Genomic DNA, 17,470 nt, shown 5'->3' with positions numbered 1-17,470 from the left:
CACTCACAATCACCCGGAATGCCTCTGGAACTATACCCTTCCCCAGAGCCTCCGATCTAATCCCATTCCAGTCCGTCATTTGATCCCTCCCCCTGCACTCAAAGCCAGTCCCTTCTTTCTCCTCTACACTATCACTCGCACTACCGCCCCTGGGAGAGACCAGAGACGGTAGGCTATGCCCCCTGTCCGCATTGGACGGACCTTTTGTCTGGTCCCTCCCCTTGTGGGCAGTAAGTTGATCCCGCTCATGTAGATCACAGCTTCCTCTGCCCCCTTGAGTCAGGTAACACTGACGTAATTCTGATAAAGGATACAACGTTCCGCCTGAGGGGTTTGGATACGGGGGAGGGGGACGAGACAACGAACTTTCACTCTCTTGTTGTTTGTCGTCTTTTGAACTGAGTGCGGTCGGCTCAGCCGGCGCCATCTCGCCAACGGTCATTGGCGGCTCCGTCTCCTCTCGGTCCCTGCAAGAAACTTCTCCCGAGCCCCCATTGGACCCGACCGGGTCCCGTGTCTCGCCTCCTCCGCCGAGACCCAAAAGGTATCGAGCCTCTGCCAATACCTTTCCCTCAACTCTGGCCGCTTTCAACGCCCCCAGTATCAGACCCCACGTTTTTAACTCCGCTGTTTTCTGAGTGACCATTGCTCGTTGGGATAAGGCAGCGGTAATCGAATCCCAATTATTGTGGTCACAAATATCGTGGGGCGATGTTAATAGCCCCTCCTTCTCAAGCAATGAGAGGACCGCAGCAATCTCCTTCTGAGAAGGAGCATGCTTCCCGTGATAGGTCTTACACGCATGAGCGATCACCTTTATGATGGTTTCCATGTCACCTCCGATCCTCCTCCCGATTGAGACCAGGATCCCAGGCTCTTCTCCGGCGTGATCCCGGAGGCTGTATCCGTCGCTCGTCCGCGACCTCCGCCGACAGAGGGGTGACTGCAGATTCCCTCTGTCCCCGGGCTTGTCCCCAGGCTTCCACCGCCCAGCAAGTGCTAACGCCCCGCGGTGGGCTCCTGCCCCGTCAAGCAGACAGCCGACTCGTTCCCCTAAGCATCACGTCGGGGGTCACCACTTGTTGCCTTTCGCAGGCAACCGTGATGTTCGTTGCTTAGGGGAGCCTGCGGCTTGGCCAAATACCGAGGTGACACCAATATGATGAGCGGTAAAATGGCCTCTATTCACTACTAAACACAGCTTATATTACATTTTTACCTACAAAACCTTGCTGTCATGTCCCACTCTGATTGGTTCATACCAGACAACACCGTGCCCTATTTGGCCATCTCCACATTCTTTTCTCATTCTTCTTCTTCTCCTGTTTTCTCTGCATCAAGGTCAGCATGATAGCACTGTCTCTCTATGCTTAGGGAGAGGCCTGTCCCGTACATCCCGTGCCCCCGCAAGACGCTTACTACAACAACTATTACATTTAGTAAACTAAGTTTTTTCCATTAGCTCGTTGCCAGTTGTAGAGCAAATGAAGGTAATGACAAAGCCTTTATTTAAGAAATAGGCACACGAGGGAAAGATATCAAAAAGTATCGATTCACCCCTCCCGGTAGCAGCGCGCAGGCAGAGCCGAGCTGAGGAATGTGTCCCTCCCCCATTCGTACCGCCGCGCCACCGCACTCACACACTCACAGAGCCCACCCATTGGTTCAGGCTGTGACCCTAGAATTCCACTACACTCCACCCCTTCACAGCATGAACCAATGACTGAGCAGGTAGGGGGTGAGCCCCTGCAACCTGGTGGCCCAAGACACAATGCACATCGCGACGCATACACAACACCCGCCGCAATATGGGATGTCAAGGCAATAAAGGCAATCAGTGGCAGTCCCCTTCGTGGTTCTGTTGGGCCAGTACATGATGTTCTTTCTCGAGGCGTATCTTTTCCAAGGACCAGTAACGCTTCTGATTCATGCTCTCCAGTCCCCAAAAGTTCAGCAGTGCGTCACAGGGTGTCATGATGTTTCCTCATAAGCGTGTTTGAGTGATGTTGCTCCTGCTGGCCATCCTGTGAACTTAAAACCTCAAGGGGAGTAAAACAGATGTTTAATAGGTACGAGGAGGGGTAGGTCTGCACTCCACGGTAAGATGCAGGCTGTATTTCGGTCTTGAGTCAACACCTCTGCCTGTATCGGGGCATGTCCTGGCCTTCGATACCACACTCTTTGGCCCGAAATCTGCGACTGAATCACTATATCGGGTACCAAAGGGGGGGTTCTAATTTGCCACATGGACATGATTAATGTCCCCCTTGCAATGAAAACAGGGGTGTCAACTACTACCTCTGTTGGCCATACACCGATTACTGAAGGGTTTACTGATCCCCCAACCTCTAACAATCTCCCCCAAGGTGCAAGGAGACCACAGCATTTTGGTCCTGCTTGCACCTTCCAAGGCCATTTTACCTTGTGTCTCCCGGGCTCTAGGTCATCAGGGGCAGGGAGCAGAAGATTATTCATGGTGCCAACTTGTGGCTTGAGTGAGGTGTCCTTGCTTGTAATTTGTATCCTAAGTGGGGAGGCCCAAGTTGTCTGCAGCATTTTTAAAGCACTGGGTCTGCCATCTCTTGGTCTCTCATTCAAGTCTCGCAGGGTTTCATAAAGCCTTTTGGTCCACCCCTGCAAGGACTGTGAATCTGCCTTCAGAGCAGCCTTCAGGATCCCATTGTATCTTTCTATTAGGCCTGCTCCTGTTGGATTGTAGGGCAGGTGAAACCGCCATTCAATGTTATTGTCTTCAGCCCACTTCTGCACAGTTGCGCCTGTGAAATGTGTACCTTGATCACTCTCAATAACCTCAGGAGTCCCGTATGATGCCATCAATCTAGTTAGAGCTTTGATGGTAGAGGCTTGGTTTGCCTTTGCTACAGGATAGGCTTGCATCAGTCCACTCGCTGTATCGACACAAGTTAGGGCATATCTGGCCCCCTCAGATCGAGGAAGGGGACCTATATAATCGATCTGCCATCGCTGTAATGGGTTGTGTCCTCTAGCGAGATGGGCTGTAGTTTCCGGCAGAGGTCTTGGTCTCATTCGCGAGCAAGCGTCACAGTCCTGACATGCCTGGACAATATCTGGTAACTGTATGGGCAACCCCCATGCTTTAGCTGCTGCCCACATGGTTTTCTGTCCTGCATGCCGTAATTTCCGATGCAGCCAGTGAGCTATGTCTTCTGATGGTGTACTTCCCAACCATCGGACTCGAGCCAGTGTGTCAGCTTCATCATTGCCTGGTGACTGCAAGGGTTGATGTCCAGAGACGTGGTATGCTCGTACGGTCCTGTGCCTAACCACGTTCCATATATCAACCCACATATCTTTGCCCCAGATAGGTCGGGCATGGATTGTCCAATCCCGAGTGGCCCACTGTGCTATCCAGAGCGTGAGCCCTCGGTAGACTGCCCAACTATCTGTGCAGATGTTTAGTGCGCTGTTGCCAGGCTCTTGAGTTATCACCATCCACACAGCTCGTAGCTCAGCCCACTGGCTACTTTGTCCATCCCCTTCTTCAAACCATATTGTTTCAGTTGAGGGATGGTATGCGACAGCTCGCCACCTACTTGGGTTCCCTCTGCTGGATCCATCTGTATACCAGGCATCTTCTGGGATAGGGTATTTTCCCTCCTGTACAGGACTCTTTTCTGGACAAGTAACCACTATTTCCTCAGGTGTCTCGCTGTGATATGTTACTGGCCCAAGTATCTTTTGAAGTTCTTCCTTCAGTGGAGATGATGACAGGCGGCTTCTTTGGCTAAGATAGGCAACCCAGCGTGCTACTGTTTGTGATTGGGCCACCCCGGTCTTAGGAATGTGAGTTAGGTCTTTTACCCACCCCTGAATTGGTAAAGTTGTTTTGACAATAACCTCTGCGGTCTGAGTTATTGGTTCTACTGCCTGCAATGCAGAATAGGTAGCCAATAACTGCTTTTCAACCATGCTGTATCTCTCTTCTGCTCCATGCCAAATCTGTGACCAGAACCCAATTGGGATTCGAACAGAACCCTGGCGCTGCCACAGCCCCCAGCCAAACCCTTCTTGGGTCACATGCACATCTAGTTCGGCTGGAAGGGTCGGATCAAATATACCTAGCGCCTGGGCCTGTTTAACAGCTATTTTTGCTTGCTGGAAGGCTTCTTGTTCTGTTCTACCCCAATCCCATACTTGGCCTTTTTTTGTTAATCGATATAAGGGTTTTAGCAGTTGTGCTAAGTGAGGAATAAAGGATCGCCGATATCCTAATATACCCAAAAACTCCTGCAACTGCTTCGGTTTCGTAGGAACCGGGAACGCTTGGATCTTATCAATGATCGCACTGGGTAACACCTTAGTCTTACCTGACCAGACAACACCCAGGAATTTAACTGATAGCCCTGGTCCTTGTACTTTTTGTGGGTTTATAGCCCATCCTTTTTCCTGTAAATAAGTAATTAATGATGGTACTGTCTTCTCTAATGCCTCGATTGAGTCAGACGTTAACATCGAATCATCGATGTAGTGGTACATTTTGACAGTAGATGGTTTGTTCCAATTTGCCAAGACACGTGCCACCAAATTATGACAAAAAGTAGGTGAATGCACATACCCCTAAGGTAGAACTTGAAAAGTCCACTGCCGGCCCTCCCATGTGAATGCAAACTGATCTTGGGACTCCTTAGCAATTGGAATGCTGAAAAATGCATTTGCTAGATCCAGAATGCAGTGGTATGTTTCTATTTCTCTACTTACTGTTTCCATGAGGGAGGCGATGTTGGGTACAGCTGCATGGATCGGTGGCGTGACTTTATTTAGTTCTCTGTAGTCTACTGTCATTCGCCACGTACCATCTGGTTTCCTGACTGGCCATATGGGGGAGTTGTATGGGCTGTGTGCAGGTCTAATGATCCCTACTCTCTTCAGCTCCTGCACAGTCTTGGTAATTTCTTGTTGCCCACCTGGGAGTCTATACTGCTTTGTATTTGTGATCCGGCGTGGTTGTGGCAAACAAATAGGTTCAATTTCTGCATGACCCCTTATGATTGCCTGCACTGCCCGGATACTAATACATCTTTCCCTTAATCTGAACTCTCCCACAGTGGTTTGGAGAGTCAAACCCGACAGGATATCAATCCCCAATATGTACTCTGGAATTGGGGCAATAGACACCTTGTACTCCCGGGGTGGTAGACGCCCAACCCCCAGTTTCAACCATGTTTGGGTCACGGGGATCATCTGCCCCCCGAACCCACCTATCATTGCCTTAGAGCCTGAAAATTGGTTTGGGTCACCATATATAATTGATGTTTCTGCCCCAGTATCTACTAATGCCATAACCCGCTGTACATTCTTTCAGGACCAATGAATCGTTAGTTCAACATAGGGTCTCCGGTCTCCTCTGGAGACCCTAGTCTTGGGGAATTTTGGCTCCCCTGTCATGCCATCAGCTCTGCAATCCCTAAGTCTTTTTCCTCTGATGGCTCGACTGTGGCTGCCCGGGCCACCTGAGGAGGTTTACGTTTTTTTGATGGGACTATGAAGTCTTCTAGATTCCACGTGTTTTGTGGAATCCGTTCTATGAGTCTAACTCCTTCCCTTTTAGGAGAGCGTTGGAATCTCTGACTGTTTGGTAACTGTTTCCATAGTTGTAATAAGACCTGGTTAGGCTGTCCATCGATCTTTTGAAATTGAACTCCTGCCCTAATCAGGTCAGTGAACATTTGTTTTCTTGAGACCCTGATGGGTCCAGATTGAATTACATTAGGAGCAGGTCTCCTAGGTCGTGGTGGCAGATGGATGTCCAACTTTTCCACCATCATTCGGACATTGCGCCTGGCGCGCAGGCGCTCTGTCTCCCCCAGATCTGCCACCAATTGGGCGGCCTGTTGTATAATGGCCTCTGAGGCCACTAGGGGATTCAGTATGGATACCAAAGTTCCATACTGATGTGGTGGAGCCTGCTGCAGGATGAGGTCCCTCATTCCTGCGGAAAATTTTATCATATCTGGGCTCTCAAGATTGTCCTCATAAATTGCCTCCTTCATATCTAATTCTCGGATGTAATTTTGTAAGTCCTCCATAGAGGACCATAGGCCAGTATTTAATGGTATGTCCGTTTTATTCGCCCATGTCGCACGGCATGCGGCCATTAACCATGTAATCAGTGAATGATTTTCTTCATTGTGTTGCACAGCCGCATATAGTCTTTGCCTGAGGGCCGGGTGAGTAGTAATGGATGCCAGTTTTGAGATTTCTGGCCCATTCACCACAACGCTTTCTGCCCCCATGTCATATAGTCTGAGTAACCACGCTGGCACACTTTCTCTCAGTTTTTGTCTAAACCGTTGTACTAAATCCATTAATTCAGCTGCCGTGTATGGGTGAGCTGTTACATGTAGTGTGCTCTGGGCAGGGGGCCACTGGTCAGGGGGCAGCCTCGCTGACCTGTCCTGCGTTTTTTTTTGTTTTTTGAGTTACAACTGGTCGGATCTCAAAGGGATCTAGCTCTAGTGGAGCCCCAAGATCCGACTTTTTAGTGCCTTCATTTTCTGAATCCAGTTCATGTGGATTGTCATGTATAGGATCTCCAGTATTTTCTAGAGAGATGTTTCGGATTTTTTGTACCGGAATTATAGGGTTAGGTTTTTTCCCTCTCAAGATTGCAACCTGTCTTTCCAGTTCTTCCACACGGTCACGTAATAGTTGATTTTCATCAGTGAGAGCCTCTTCAGTTATATTTAGCCGGTTCAAGGCCATCAGCAGTGGCCACGCCACCGTGGAGGCAGCTAACTGTCGTTCTCGTGTAGTGAGTGCGTTTTTGTTTAGACTACTGAAATACTCAGCCAGGCGGGCTGGGGATTCCTGAACATTTCCTGCATCCCGTAGGGGACCCCATTTTTCAATAATACAAGCAATCCCGTGATATGGAGATCGTAGGAATCCCGGGATGTGCCCTGGCAAAACTTCACTTATGGGGCTAGCCTTTCCCCATCCAAACCATCCCATGAAATTGTTCAAAAATGTCATGGTAATTATTTTAAGAGGCTTATAATTGGGTATCTTTAAAGATATTTGGCTGCCTGGCTCGCCAAAATGTAGAGCAAATGAAGGTAATGACAAAGCCTTTATTTAAGAAATAGGCACACGAGGGAAAGATATCAAAAAGAATCGACTCACCCCTCCCGGTAGCAGCGCGCAGGCAGAGCCGAGCTGAGGAATGTGTCCCTCCCCCGTTCGTACCGCCGCGCCGCTGCACTCACACACTCACAGAGCCCACCCATTGGTTCAGGCTGTGACCCTGGAATTCCACTACACCAGTGTTTTCCTCATCTAGTCCTGTGGGAGATGGAGAAGTCAGCTCGGCCTCGTCGAATGCTGACTCGCTGATAATGAGGCTCTGGAAAGGAGACAGAAGGTCTGAATAAACAGGGGTGTTTTGTACCTAGCCATAAGATAAACTCTGCTGATTATGAAGACCTGTTACGGAATTTGCTTGCTTTCTAGCCAATCGATTGTTAGTGGAAATGTACTGAATATGTGTGTTAGAATATAAAAGGCTTGCTTTAGAAAGTAGACATAGAGACAGCATCACGATCATGATCACCACAGCAATAAAGAAATCTTCCTGGCATGAGAACTCTGTGTCATGTGGCTATCTCGTGACAACTGGTGCCCAAACAGCGACCACGCACAAGGACCACAAACAGGGACCATGAACAGGGACACAAACAGGGACTTGACCAGAGACTTAGCCTAACTTGAAGATTGACCAGTCCAGAACGCGCTGAAATAAACGCAGCAGGTGTTGATATAAATGCAGAGCACGCTAAATGCATTGAGAAAAATGTGGCAGACGTTGAGAAAAACGTGGAAAACCTGTACAGGGGAGCGTTGAGATAAAGGTGACAGACCGAGGATTCATCATCCCTAACCACTTTGATTGTCTCTCTCCGGACGAAGGTAAGCATGCGCACTATGGGGAACAAAATGACCTCGGAAAAGAAAAATGTCCTAGTTACTTTTCAATCTATCTGTAAACGATGGGGAGCATCAGTATCCTCCCCCAATCTACAGGAAATGTTTGCATGGGCCACCAGGAAGGATCCCTCCAGCACCAGTCAGACAGTTTATGATCCAGAGACTTAGGAAGGGATCAGGGTGAAATTGTAGAACACATCCACTAAAGGTGATAAGTTGGCATCTGGGTTGCATGAAACCTAGAGAAAAATTTTTGAAGCTTTAAAAACTCATGTGGGCTCATTGTCAGTTACCCCCGGTCTGCCCGAGAATGAAGGAGTTGCAGGCTCCTCCTCAGATTCACCTGCTGTGCCAGCAACTCCCTCATTACCACTGCCACAGGGGGGCTTGCCACCTCCCCTCCTGAGGGCCCCAACAATCCCTTTTATCCTGGAGGTGGACCAGTGGCCCCTATCCCAAGAAAAATTGCTGTAGTTAAATATCCTTGTTCATGAACAGCTCCCAGCTGGACATATAGTGCCAACTACAAGCCCGTGGAATTCCCTTGTGTTTGTGATCAAAAATCAATCAGGGAAATGGAGACTGATGGAAGATCTCAGAAAGATTAATGCCGTTATTGAAGATATGGGCTCTCTGCAACCAGGGCTGCCTTCCCCCACTAGGTTCCACAGTCGTGACCGCTTATAGTAATAGGCTTAAATGACTGTTTTTTCAACATCCCACTGTGCTCTGATGAAGGACCACATTTTGTATTTTCAGTTCTCTCTATTAACAGTGGGGAACCCCGTCACTGATACCATTGGACTGTGTTACCTCAGGGCATGAAGAACATTTGTCAACAATTTGTTGCCGGAGTTTTATCTCCTGTACGCCAGAGGTTTCCTGATGTCTGCATATACCACTACATGGACGATATCCTAGTCGCCACCCCAAGAGAGGTAACGGTGACTGAAGTCGTGTCAGTGATCATAACAGTAGCAACTCAGGCAGGATTGCAGATTGCACAGGACAAAATCCAAAAGACATCGCCTTGGCTATATCTGGACTGGAGGATTTCGCAGACCTAAATCTAGTCTCAGACTCTAACTTTGGGTACCAAAGTTAGCACCTTAAATGATCTGCAATAGTTATTAGGTGCCATAAATTGTGTGTGACCCCTAGTGGGGAATTTATACTGAAGATCTTCACCCCCTCTTCAGATTACCGGAAGGAGATCCGGACTTATCATCACTGAGACATTTGACACCAGCAGCAACGACAGCGCTGAATACTGCCATCTTGAAGATGACCCAGCAAACAGTACATCAAAGAAGACCTGATCATCCTAACCACAAGAACTAGAACTGTTGGATTCGGTTAAAATGGATTATTGTTTGTATTTTAACTATAGTGGAAAGAATCAATCATTAGTTCAGTGCGTTAATTCTAGTTTAGCTGCTTATAGAAATCAATCTGCTTAATTTAGCCTGGGAGTGTGGATACAGAATGTGTTAAAATAGGGTTAGTTTTTGCTTTTCTCTGTGTTTTAGTTTGCATTCCTTGCTTATTACAGTGTGTTCAGAAGTGATACAAGATTCTTTAAATCACGCTTTTTTCATTAGTAAAGAAGGGGGAGATGTGGGAGATGGAAAGGTCAGCTCGTCCTCGTCAAATGCTGACTCACTGATAATGAGGCTCTGGAAAGGAGACAGAAGGTCTGAATAAACAGGGGTGTTTTGTACCTAGCCATAAGATAAACTGCTGATTATGAAGACTTGTTATGGAATTTGCTTGCTTTCTAGCCAATCGATTGTTAGTGGAAATGTACTGAATATGTGTGTTAGAATATAAAAGTCTTGCTTTAGAAAGTAGACATAGAGAGAGACAGCATCATGATCATGATCATTACGACAATAAAGAAATCTTCCTGGCACGAGAACCCCATGTTGTGTGGCTAACTCGCGACATAGGCCAATCTCCCTAAATTTTTCCTTTCTCCCCCTCCTTCCCTGGGACATGGGTCTGTGTGTCCCTTTGCCCCTTTTGTCATGGAACTAGTTCAAGCCAGGACAAACACTAGTTGACCAATCAACTTATGGATGGAGAGCAAGGAATCCCAGTTAGTGCTGTACTGCCGCCTATGCACTGTTTTTGCAGCAATTGGTACTTGTTGCTCTTTTAGTTGTAGCAACCCCACAACAGACAGATCTTCTGACAGGTCAAGCAAAACAGACAGCTACTTAATATCTTCTGTGTCTTAAGTAGCTATTTCAAAGGCTCATCAATACCCCTTTGGATCCCTGAAATTCCCCCTTTCTGAAGTAATTGATACCAAGTATACATGGAGCCCCTGGGCCAGTCACAATTGGGTGCTTTTGCCAGTCTTTACCAGTGAGGTTTAGTTTGGCCTCCAACACAGTCAACTCTTGGGAACTCCCAGTCACCCCAGAAATATGTATTGATTCTGTCCCTTCATGACTCGAGAGCATTAGAGTGCACTCTGCACCAGGGTCTACCATCGAATAAACACAGTCTAGTACACTTGATTGTCCTTCCCCCCCCAACTGGAGGCAGAGCCCCTCTATTTATCAGTAGCCACTAGAGTGGCCATTCCCACAAGGGAACCCTCATTTGTAGTTGACTGTTTTTGTAACTCTTTTACCCAGGCCCATAGGACTGAGGTAGGTTTTCCATTTAAACTCTCCATATCATCACCATAACCACGTAGGTAAAACCATAGGGTATTACAAGGTGTGAGTCCACTACTATTTCTTGTTTGAGTAAGAGAGTGTCTACTCTCAACAACTGAGACAATGGCTGGTACTTCTGGGGAATTAGATGCATTTTCTAATTCTAGGACATTCACGGACAAACTTTTCATATTCACTGTAACGCTCCATAAATCAGAGGCCATGTCTGCCATATTGTCTTGATAGTCCCAAAGGTCAGTACTCAGCTCACCCACCTGAAGTCAATCAACTTTCCATTTCGTTGTTACTAGTATACTGGCAAACATTATTGGTGCAGCTTGTGTGAATTTTCACCACATAATTGGTGAACACTGCACAGCGTCAGGGTTATGAAAGTCACGTGGATCATCAGGGTCAAAATCATCATTTTACAGCATCTCTATTACAGTCAGTTCCCTTAGGTACTGGATACCTGCTTCTATATTAGTGCAGTTGTTTATCTTGAATATCATATTGTCTTTACAGAGTGTCATGGTTTTGTGGCTTGTTATCAGTATTCCACTGATAACATTCTCTTTGCTCTCTGTGCTCCCTGGCTGTCTCACCCACAGCATTAGAGTAAGAACTTGAGTTTTCGGAAACTCTCTCACTCAGTTTATTTGCTTTATTAGCTTAAATTCATAGAATCATAGAATCAGAATGGTTTGGGTTGAAAGGGACCTTTAAGATCATCTAGTTCCAACTCCCTGCTATAGGCAGGGACACCTCCCTATAGACCAAGTTGCTCAAAGTCCCATCCAGCCAGGCTTTGCTTCCAGGGAGGGGGTATTCATAACATCACAGGGCAACCTTTTCCCATGTCTCACCACCCTCACAGTAAATAATTTCTTCCTAATATCCAGTCTAAATCTACTCTCATCCAGTTTAAAATCATTTCCCCTTGTCCTGTTGCTACCTGTCCTTATAAAAAGTCCCTCCTCAGCTTTCCTGAAGGACCCCTTCAGGTACTGGAAGGCTGCTATAAGATCTCCAGGCTGAAGAGCCCCAGCTCTCTCAGCCTGTCCTCGTGGGGGAGGTGCTCTAGCCCTCAGATCATCTTTATGGCCCTCCTCTGGACCTGCTGCAACAACTCCATGTCCTTCCTGTGTTGAGGGCTCCAGAACTGGATGCTGTACTCCAGGTGGGGTCTCACAAGAGCAGAGTAGAGGGGCAGGATCACCCCACTCGACCTGCTGGTCACAATTCTCTTGATGCACCTCAGGATACAGGTGGCCTTCTGGGCTGCAAGTGCACATTGCTGGCTCATGTTGAATCTTTCATCAACTGACACCCCCAAATCCTTCTCCTCTTGCTGCTCTCAAGCCATTCTCTGCCCAACCTGTATCTGTTTGGGATTACCCCAACCCAGGTGCAGGACCTTGCACTTGGCCTTGTTGAACTTCGTGGGGTTGGCATGGGCCCACCTCTCAAACCTGTCCAGGGCCCTCTGGATAGCATCCCTTCCCTCTAGCATGTCACCTGCACCACTCAGCTTGGTGTCATTTGCAAACTTGCTGAGCATGCAGTCGATTCTGCTGTCCATGTCACCTACAAAGAGGTTAAATAGCACCGGTCCCAACACCAATCCCTGGGGAACGCCACTTGTCACTGCTCTCCACTTGGACACTGAGCCACTGACCACAACTCTCTGAGTATGACCATCCAGCCAGTCCCTCCTTTTGGAGTATTTGGTGAGCCCTGATCCTTGGGACAGGTTAGCAAATCTTTCTTTCTTTAACTGGATTGTGACCATCACACTTTTTTGGGTAATTTAGAACTGGTTATCTGCCACCGCCTTTCCCTACAAACGGCATTTATTTCTGATACTGATACCCTTCAGGCCCTTCCAAAGCTATTTACTTCTCAAGGAACTACACAGGTTTGGAGAAATCCTGAAGGGCCACCACCTCCAGGTTGATGTGAAACATGCACTGACCCTTTGTTTTCTTACACAGCAGCCACTGGAGCTCAGAAACATAAAGGGAAGGGGAAAAACCTTTCCTTGCCCTGTTGTTGAAAGGTCCTTCATCCACACCTTCACCATACAACAGACTACAAAGAATCACAGAATACAGTCACCAAAGAACCCATGTTGAAAGAGATCACTGAGTCCAGCCTCTGTCCCCACACAGAACCACCCAAACCCTATGTCCAAAAACAGTGTCCAAACACTCCTTGAACTCCAGCAGCTTAGGGCCATACCCACTATCCTGGAAAGCCTGTTCCATGCGCACTGTCCTCTGGTGCAGAAACTTTTCCTAAAACCCACCTAAAAGATGTGGAGCCAGGTTCCACCTTTTCCAGTCACACAGGTGAATTGCCTTCACCTGTGCTCCCAGGGCTGACAGAGCCCTTTCCCCAGGTGCTCAATCAGTGGTTCAGGTCATAACTCAACAGTTCCCATACAAGATTGTTCCTAGAACATGTTGCTGAGAGATGTGATGGATGTCCTATTGTCAATGGTTTCTGTGCTGGTTTGGCCTGGTTCTGTGACTAAGGGAGCAGGGGGACCCACAGACCCACGCCCCAGGAAAGGGGGAAAAGGGAAAAAGGTAGGGAGATGGGCCTAAAAACAAAACAGCAGCAATGACCTAAGGGAGAGAAAGGAAAAGGAGAGATTTGAAATTGTAGGAAATTGAAGGAAAAAGAAGAATCAAGCCAATTTGCAGAGGTAAAGGCTGTCCAACTAGCCTTAGATGTTGCTGAACAGGAGAGGTGGCCAATGCTTTATCTTTACTCTGACTCATGGATGGTGGCAAATGCCTTCTGGGGGTGGTTACAGCAGTGGCAGCAAAATAACTGGCAAAGGAGGGGTAAACCTGTTTGGGCTGCTGAACTGTGGAAAGACACTGCTGCCCAAATAAAGAATCTGGTTGTAAAGGTGTGCCATGTAGATGCTCATGTACCCAAGAGTCGGGCTACTGAAGAACAGAAAATTAACCATGAGGTAGATCAAGCTTCCGGGACTGAGGTGGCTCAAACAGACTTGGACTGGCAGAACAAGGGTGAATTGTTTCTAGCTCGGTGGGCCCATGAAACCTTGGGCCATCAAGGAAGAGATGCAACATATAAGTGGGCGAGAGACCGAGGGGTGGACTTAAGTATGGATGCTATTGCACAGGTTATTCATGACTGTGAAACATGTGCCATAATTAAAGAAGCCAAGAGGATGAAACCTCTCTGGGAGGAAGGGCGATGGCAAAAGTATAAATATGGGGAGGCGTGGCAGGTTGACTATATCACCTTGCCACATTCTTGCAATGGTAAGTGTTAATGTGCTTAACATGGTGGAGGCAACCCCTGGGTGGCTTGAAACATATGCAGTACCCCATGTTACCACCCGAAACACCATATTAGGTCTTGAGAAACAAGTCCTGTGGTGACATGGCACCCCAGAAAGAATTGAATCAGATAATGGGACTCATTTCAAAAATTCTCTTGTAAATACTTGGGCCAAAGATCATGGCATTGAGTGGATTTGTCATATTCCCCTATCACGCACCAGCTTCTGGTAAAATTGAATGATACAATGGGTTGTTAAAAACTATGCTGAAAGCAATGGGTGGTGGAACATTGAAGCACTGGGAGAAGAATTTTGAATTCGAATTGAACCAAAAGAGGTTCAATAAGGCCAAGTGCAGGGTGCTGCACTTGGGTTGGGGCAATCTCACGAATTTATACAAACTGGGGTATAATCTCCTTGAGAGCAGCCCTGCGAAGAAGGACTTGGGGGTCCTGGTAGACGAGAAGCTGGACATGAGCTAGCAGTGTGCGCTTGCAGCTCAGAAGGCCAACTGTGTTCTGGCTGCATTAAAAAAGGGGTGGCCAGCAGGGAGAGGGAGGTGACTGTGGCCCTCTACTCAGCTCTTGTGAGGCCCCATCTGGAGTACTGCGTCCAGGCCTGGGGCCCCCAGTACAGGAAGGATGTGGAGCTCTTGGAGCGGGTCCAGAGGAGGGCCACTAAGATGATCAGAGGGCTGGAGCACCTCTCCTATGAGGAAAGATTGAGGGAACTGTGCTTGTTTAGCTTGGAGAAGAGAAGACTCCAGGGAGACCTCATTGTGGCCTTCCAGTACTTGAAAGGAGCGTATAAACAGGAGGGGGAATGGCTGTTTACGAGGGTGGATAGTGATAGGACAAGGGGGAATGGTTTTAAATCGAGACGGGAGGTTTAGGTTGGATATTAGGAAGAAGTTTTTCACACAGAGCATGGTGACTCTCTGGAACAGGTTGCCCAAGGAGGTTGTGGATGCCACATCCCTGGAGGCATTCAAGGCCAGGCTGGATGTGGCTCTAGGCAGCCTGGTCTAGTGGTTGGCAACCCTGCACATATCAGGGGGGTTGAAACTTGATGATCATTATGGTCTTTTTCAACCCAGGCCATTCTATGATTCTATGACTTGCAAAGTTTTATCTTTCTATCTTTCCCTCTGAACGGAAAAGGAAAACGAAAAGTGAAAAGTCCTCTGGGATATGTAGTTCTTCTCTTCTGAGATAGGTATACCCAGAACTATTGGGGCAGTCCACAAAACTGGAGCACTTACTCTTTAACTCCCAGTGCTCTACATGATTTTATGATGTGGAATACCAATAACAAAAATCATAAAACTATGACACCTAGTCATTCTATGATTCCAATCTGATCTTACAAGAGAAAAAGAATATTTTTGGCTGTGCTCCTAAGGAAAAACTGTTTTGGTCTTAAGTATTTGAGGTAGAGCTTCTGTATTTTATTCTGTATACTAAATCATTAAGTAGAATTGATTTTAGCGATCAATAGCTGATCAACATAATTGTGTCAAAAAGTTGCCAGATGTATTTCTCCTACAACTAGCCCTTCAGTGCTACCTACCATTGACCTGGAACAACCAAGTCTATGCGTATGTTCATTGCTCGTGATAAAAAGTTCAAAACAGCAGTTGCTGATGAGCAACATGTGTTGATGCAATTAAACAGTGATATTTCAGTCATTTTCAAGGGGGCTGGTGCTTGGTTTTTACCAGCAGAAGTGATGGTATTTGTTCATACAACTCCTTGTGATACCCAACTTTGTATACCGGGTAAGTGCAGGGGCAGCGAGTACTAATGGTGCAGCACTTGAGGAAAGCAAAGATAACTTATTCTACAGCATTTTTGTTGCTTTTTGTAAAGTGGAAAGTGACTACTCTGGTAAGAACCACGTTAGAACACTAAATTTGCAGGTGCAAACAAATATAGTTACTTTAGCACTATCTACAGCAGAAATGGGTGCTGAAGGGAAGTAAACTATGGATACAGGAACTCACTAAGAACACTGGAGTTTCTCATGGTTATCTCTAGATCTGCGTCCATGACAGGGGAAAGCAGGCCCACAGGCCTCCCAGCCCAAAAATGGGGGGAGAAGAGAAAGGAAAAAGGGAACAAAGAGGAAAAACAAAACAAAAACAAACAAACAAAAAAAAACCAGCAGCAGCAACAATATTGGGAGGAAAATTAATTTACTAATTATAATAGCAGAAATACAAGTTAATTGGAATTGAAGCTAATAAATCAAATAAATGAGTTTCTGAAAACCGAGGTTGTATGGAAACTATTGAATCACAGCCTGAAACACTGATTAAACACCTAGGGAAAGGACCCAGGCATCCCTGAGAGCACAGATGAAGGCAATTCACCTTTGTGACAGAAGGGGTGGAGCCTGGCTCCACCTCTCTTAGACCTCATTTAAGGGCTGACTGGGACCTGGGAAGGATCTCTTTTTGGTGTAGTTTTCCTATGCAAGCCTAGAATCTTCTGGTACTGATGAGCAATCTTCTTCCCTTTCTTTTTAGTACCTTTGTATTGCGTTGGGTTTTCCTTTGTTACATCTCTGTTGTAATGCCTTTCCTATCGTATTGATCTGTTCTGTTGCTCCAGTCACTGTGCCTTGGTTTCCTCCGGAAGAACTCAGTAGGTAGCCTGCAGCTGGAAACTATTGCTCATGGAGTGCAGATCTGTGTTGGCACATGCTGAGCTGGTCCTGTGCCCAGGAGCAGAAGCTTCTGGTTCATAAATGCAGTCTCTTTTAGGAAAGACACATTTGGGTTTTAATTATGCTAAGGATTCTTTTCATAATAGAAGCTTGAAGTGGATTGTTTTTTTGGTTTGTGTTTCTTTTCCCAAGTGAAAGGCTGGTTACTGTTCCTTAAGAATTTGAGTAACTTCTGACTTTTTCTGGTTGAACAGATCCTAATGCCAGCAAGAGATTAACCGATTATGTGTTATTAGTAGGGAGAGCACTTAAGATTATCATGCTCCAAAGCGTGTGGAACACTTACAGGTGGAATGGTTTCCTCCTTTCCCATTTTTGACTGAGTAGAGTGCATGTTTGCTAGTAACAACTTAGTTTCATAACAAACACAGAGTTAGTAGGAACTTAACAAGACATTGTTGAATAGTAAGTACTTTTTTTTGGACGTAAACTAAAAAGTAGTGTGCTTACCAAGTGTTTAAGATATTATGCATTTTTTCACTGGAATTTGGTTGTAATAAATAGAATTTTGTGAGATTTACATTTTGAGATGAAGAGGCAGAATATAAACTATTTTTACGGATTTAAGTAGGATGTTATACAACCACAGGTTTCTGGCAAGTCTTCTCTAGTTTTCTCAAACCCTTTTGGTAAGATTAACATTGACTCCTATAGGGTTGTGTTAATGTTATTGTTCTGCAGTCATCTCAGAGAAATGAGGCTTTCTCTTTTTTTTTTTCCTATGGATGCGCAGACACTTTTCTCTGGACCTTCTGAATTAAAGGCACTTAAGGCCTTTAGAGAACAA

At 46.5% G+C, this 17,470-nt stretch overlaps 1 protein-coding gene and 1 long non-coding RNA gene across 11 annotated transcripts in view; both read left to right on the top strand.

Annotated features, from left to right (window-relative positions):
• Nucleotides 1-17,470, top strand: part of NEDD4L (NEDD4 like E3 ubiquitin protein ligase) — a 399,166-nt gene that overhangs the window by 142,921 nt on the left and 238,775 nt on the right. The gene's annotated exons all lie outside the window — the stretch shown is intronic.
• On the top strand, nt 7,566-9,883 carry LOC112530476. Its single transcript, XR_003072113.3, has 2 exons — nt 7,566-7,947; nt 8,725-9,883. It is a non-coding gene; the product is annotated as an uncharacterized LOC112530476 (long non-coding RNA).

This window comes from Gallus gallus, chromosome W (genome assembly GCF_016699485.2).
Source record: "Gallus gallus isolate bGalGal1 chromosome W, bGalGal1.mat.broiler.GRCg7b, whole genome shotgun sequence".
In the NCBI taxonomy this organism is placed as follows: Eukaryota; Metazoa; Chordata; class Aves; order Galliformes; family Phasianidae; genus Gallus; species Gallus gallus.
This window is presented reverse-complemented; position numbering and strand designations above follow the sequence as displayed.